General features: G+C 38.1%; 1 long non-coding RNA gene across 1 annotated transcript; it reads left to right on the top strand.

Annotated features, from left to right (window-relative positions):
- On the top strand, positions 1-2,513 carry LOC126716381 (uncharacterized). The gene is made up of 3 exons (XR_007652101.1): positions 1-293; positions 1,597-1,658; positions 2,287-2,513. It is a non-coding gene; the product is annotated as an uncharacterized LOC126716381 (long non-coding RNA).
- The last annotated feature ends 3,169 nt before the right edge of the window (positions 2,514-5,682 follow it).

Raw genomic sequence — 5,682 nt, 5'->3', positions numbered from 1 at the left:
TCTCACTTCTCACTTTCTACGTTGAACACGCCTGCCCTTTCTCAACTCAACCCGTTTCAGAAAATTTTCCCACTCTCCGATCTCTCACCCTCTTTGATCTCTCTCAAATCCCTAACCCTTTGCCGCCGTCGCCCCTCGCCAAGTTGGGCTCTATTACCACCCTTAACCCTAGCCTCATTACTGCTGCCGTCGTCGAGTTGGGTTTATCGCCGCCGTTGCTGGCTTAAAGTTTAACCTGAATCTCCACATATTGATGAATCTTTCCACTGATCTTCTGCACTCTGTGCCTCTGGGTTAGTAAAAAAAAAAATTTTGTTTTTATAAAAAAAAAAAATTGTACTGATCTTGTGGATGTGGTGATGGTGGGGGAAGGAATGTTGGTGTGGGTTTTGTCTTATATACCTCCTTTTCGTTTCAGTCTCATGGATCTGGTATTTTTGGTTTTGGTTTGTGTTAATTGAACTTTGATTTCTTTGTTGTCTGGGACTCTGGGTTTTGATTTCTTTCTGGGTGGTGTTGGTGTGGGTTTAGTCTTATATACCTCATTTTCGTTTTAGTCTCATGGATTTGGTTTTTTTGGTTTAGGTTTGTGTTATTTGTACTTTGATTTCTTTGTTTTCTGGGACTCTGGGTTTTGATTTCTTTCTGGATTTTGATCTTTATTTTGTTGAGATTCAGACCCGAAATCACCCGACGGTTTCGACCCGCTTAACCGATGACCCGTGCCACCGGGTTCGACCCGAACATCCGGTCGGCCGCGGGTCCATTTTCTGTTCACCCGATTCCGTCGGGTCGGTTGCGGGTCAACCCCAAACTCGATCCGACCCAATCCGTGGACAGCCCTAGTCAACAATGTTTTGCAATTTTCAATTACCAACCAAATTCCGCCCCCCCCCCCCCCCCTTTTACAACCGATTAATCACGTTATATTGTTTTACTCCTAAAAAAATGATTTTAATTTGCCAACCACGTTTTCCACTTATCCAATTACTAAATTCAATTTTTTTCCCTCTTTCAACAAATTGTAAACTAAATTCAAACTTTTTAAGAGATAAACAAATACAATTATTTTTTTATTAGCAGAAAACTTATATAATTATCACAACAATTGCTAACCACGTTTTCCACTTTCTCAATTACCAAAAAAAAAAAAAAAAAATTCCCTTCTACTACAGATTAGAACTTCCAATACACACAAAAAAAAAAAAAAAAACATTGTCACTTTCTAATCCTCATTTGTATCTTGACTTCTCACCAATAAACACGTACATGGTAGTTACCTCTCTTTCAAAAAATTTCTTTGAAATTTCAAAATTCAAGCAATCAATAACTCCCAATATTTTTCACCAATCAAAACTAAAATTGGGTAACACATGTGAGATTCAAGTATTAGTTTTTCTATTTTCTCTGCTCCTTTGTTTCTCAAAAAGTACAAAGTTGTGAGGTTCTTAGGTTTGTCTATTTAACTCTGTTGGATTTGATTATTCATTTCATTTATCATCAATTGAATTCAACTTAAATTCGTAGTTTTTCTGTTCGATCTCCATAAATTATTTGGTTTTCATTTTCATTTTCTTTTCTTTTGTGAGTTTGTAGGTGTAAAGGAACCTTTTGAAGCAACCCAAGTTTGAGAACAAACAGTAAGACGAGCAGACAAGGTATAGTTTGAATTTGTGTTTTCAAATTTTGTAGCTTTAATGGATTGGTAATTTTCCTATCTATGATTCTATATAGGGTGAAAATGGTTCAAATTTGTTCTTGAAGGGTTTTAATACTTAGTTTATTTTTTATCCAAAAAAATGTAATTTCAAAAAATATTTGTTGGTTAAACATAAATAAGAATGGATTTTTTAAAAGTGAAAATCCTATGTCAATTTAAACAATTTCTTTAATTTAATAAAAGTTTTTGCAGTTGTAGAAAAAAAATTCAAACAAAAAGTCAGCACTAGGATTCAACAGAATGGTACATTTACAGATAATTTATAGGACCAAAATGAAAAACTCCCTTCACATATTTTTCAACTATTTTCTTTTCCTTTTTTTTTTCATTCAAAACTTCACTAAATTTGTTTCCAATTTTTAATATCTTCTTTACTTTTTTTTATTGCATTAAAATACTCTCTTTTTATTTTTTGGAAATTTGGATTTATGCTATTTTTAGGTGACTAGGAACCTTGGAAAATGAATGAAAATTTGAAATATTTATTATTCGTTAATTGTTGAGGATTCTTTTTTCTAGCAACCAAAACCATATTATTAGTAACTCAATTTTTAATTTATTTACAGGTTGATTTGCTGGTAAATTAAGAAGGGTGATTTGGGATTTGCTCTACCAAATTCTCAAAGACAATTAAAGACACATCTTCCTCTTCTTTCTTCTATATTTTGGTTGATGGGGTGGTTGAAAATGGATATAGGTGCTTCGACAATAATGCACATAACAACTCATTCATCTATGTAATGAACTTATGCAGTTGAATATCAAGGATTCATATAAGTTTTTGTATGTTTTATTTTATGATTTAATAGTCTTTACATCAAAATAAATATTCCTAACCTTAGTGAATACAGATTATAATTTTGTGTGATATATGTATATGAGTGGTGCTAACATATATCTTTGTTATATATTACTAGCTATTTTTTTAGGAAAAAGTTAATAATTTGCATAAATTATAATTTGGAATTACTACTGTGGGGCCCAATAATTCGTGGGCCAGGTCCATTTATTCGTTGGGGTCCAAAGGCCCAAGTCGAGGAAGGTGATGGCCCAGGCTCGGCAATACAAGTACGAAATAGCCTTGGGACACAGCCGAGGACGATTCAGTCTTCGGCATGTCCGAGATCTCACAAGAAGAAAGGGCAAAAATGGTATAGAAACAACTTAGGAAAAAATCTAAAATATTTGTGCCAATAGAAAGGGGTATGCTGGAAAGTGTAACGACCAGGGAAAGCTGCCCTTACTACCATTCAATACTCTGCACCTGACAGAGCCATACTCTCCAGCTTTTACAACCACCCCCAACCACTTTGGGTATGGGCTGATGGGACAAGTATCAGTCTTGGAATGTCGATCCTACACGTGGACAAAGGATAAAAAACACAGGCTAGTATAAAAGGAAAAGTAAGCAATTCATAGCGGAGGCTGGGAAAGATGGCCAAAAACCAGAATCTCCCAGCCCGCCTCCAGGAGAAAGGCTCCTAGGGCGAAGACGACTTAACCATGTATGGATATCACGAAAAACCCACTGCCTGGTGACCAAGGCCTAGCCTTTCAAACCCATGCTCTACAAATGATGTTGTTTGGGCCTTTTTACGTGCGAACCCAACATTGTTACGGTTTATTACAAACTGTGTCCTTACAATTGACGTCGTCTGTGGGGAGGCTTGTGTGTTGGCATAGGCGGTAGGTCGAGAGAGTTCCCTTGTCATTTCTGACAGCTGGTTATAGAGTTCTAGTGTAAAGTTCCGCTAGGGGCTATGATTCTTGACTAGGGGCTACGCTTGGTAGCGTCAATCGCATGGATGGTTCTAGGGGCTTGGCCGAGGGGCTAATTCCCCTAAAGCCAAGGTCCCACGCCAAAAACTGAGTTTTGGACAGAACCAAGGTATTGTATGGTCCTCGGACTCAAACCTATGGGGAAACCAACTACTTAGATGAGAAAACTGAGTTTTGGACAGAACCAAGGTATTGTATGGTCCTCGGACTCAAACCTATGGGGAAACCAACTACTTAGATGAGAAAACTGAGTTTTGGACAGAACCAAGGTATTGTATGGTCCTCAGACTCAAACTTATTGGGAAACCAACTACTTAGATGAGAAAACTGAGTTTTGGACAGCACCAAGGTATTGTATGGTCCTCGGACTCAAACCTATGGGGAAACCAACTACTTAGATGAGAAAACTTAGTTTTGGACAGAACCAAGGTATTGTATGGTCCTCGGACTCAAACCTATGGGGAAACCAACTACTTAGATGAGAAAACTGAGTTTTGGACAGAACCAAGGTATTGTATGGTCCTCGGACTCAAACCTATGGGGAAACCAACTACTTAGATGAGAAAACTGAGTTTTGGACAGAACCAAGGTATTTTATGGTCCTCGGACTCAAACCTATGGGGAAACCAACTACTTAGATGAGAAAACTGAGTTTTGGACAGAACCAAGGTATTGTATGGTGCTCGGACTCAAACCTATGGGGAAACCAACTACTTAGATGAGAAAACTGAGTTTTGGACAGAACCAAGGTATTTTATGGTCCTCGGACTCAAGCCTATGGGGAAACCAACTACTTAGATGAGAAAACTGAGTTTTGGACAGAACCAAGGTATTGTATGGTCCTATTTATGGGGAAACCAACTACTTAGATGAGAAAACTGAGTTTTGGACAGAACCAAGGTATTGTATGGTCCTCGGACTCAAACCTATGGGGAATCCAACTACTTAGATGAAAAACTGAGTTTTGGAAGAAAAACTGAGTTTCGTAAGGTCGGCTACTTAATAAAAATTCTAAGTTACTCAATCCTCGGCTCAAATACCATAAAAGGTTAAAACTATTAAAGTTGTTAAGAAGATGGTGAAACGCCCTACTACTCAGCAACCTGGAGGGGCTGTTCATTTTGTGGGTTGTATGTCTTCGGATGATTACTTTCTACACCGCACCGAGCATTCAGTTGTCATCTTGGCTATTTTGGGGTAAGTGTTGTTTTTGCAGGTCGGCATTGTTGTGCCAAACAATTTTATTAAAGTCATGATAATATCATTTCCTTAGCAAGAATTTTGACCCTAAGTGTCATTAGTTCAAGTCTGTATTATTGTGCCGAACAGCACTCGTAAGTTCATAATAGCGCCTTTTTCTTTGATAAGGGATTTCGGCCCTAAGTATTGTGCTCTAAGGTCGGCAGTATTGTGCCAGGCCGCCTCAATAAGCTCACCATAATGTTCCTTTCTTTTTCTTCTTAATAGGGGTTTCAACCCTAAGTATCACTAATTCGATTCAGCAGTATTAATTCGGATAGTGTCTATAAACATAGAGTAAGATCTTTTTATTAACTAGGATTTCGGTCTTAGACATCGGTCAAAGTGTAAAAATAAAAAGAATTCACAAGATAATATGTGTATTCACAGCGTAACCATTTCAGAAATAAAGAAATAGAATGTGTGAAATAAAGTAATAACAACTTTTATTAATAAAAAGAGGTATTACAACGTACAAAGAAGGGCTTAAACAAGCCTATACAGAAAGTGGATTACAAAAATAATAAAAGGAAAACAACAACAATATAACAAATAAACGGTCAAATGTCTTCTTAAACTCGTCTCCGAAGTCCTTCCAAACTCTGCCCCAGTAGCGCCCATATTGAGAGGAGGACCTTCTTCAGAAGAAGATGGAGGAGATGAAGAGAAAGAAGGAGGAGAAGAAGAGGAAGAAGGAAAAGCGTCAGGATGGATCTGGCGGTGGAAAGAAGAAGAAAAAGAGGCAAAAGGAGGCACCAGTGGAGGAAGAGAGGAAGAAGCAGGGACGCTTTGTCCCTGCATCAGTCCTGACTCCTAACACGCTGGTGCCATGTTAGCTATGCTCGTAAGAGAGCGGCTGGTACTGATAGTGGGTGACCCCAGCTCAGTCGCGCCAAAAGCTTGACGCGACGAGCCCCTGTTTCGGATTTTGGCTGAAAGGAGGG

The sequence above is a fragment of the Quercus robur genome, chromosome 3 (assembly GCF_932294415.1).
Source record: "Quercus robur chromosome 3, dhQueRobu3.1, whole genome shotgun sequence".
Lineage (NCBI taxonomy): Eukaryota > Viridiplantae > Streptophyta > Magnoliopsida > Fagales > Fagaceae > Quercus > Quercus robur.
Note: the sequence above shows the minus strand (reverse complement) of the source record. Positions and strands in the feature narration are given on the sequence as shown.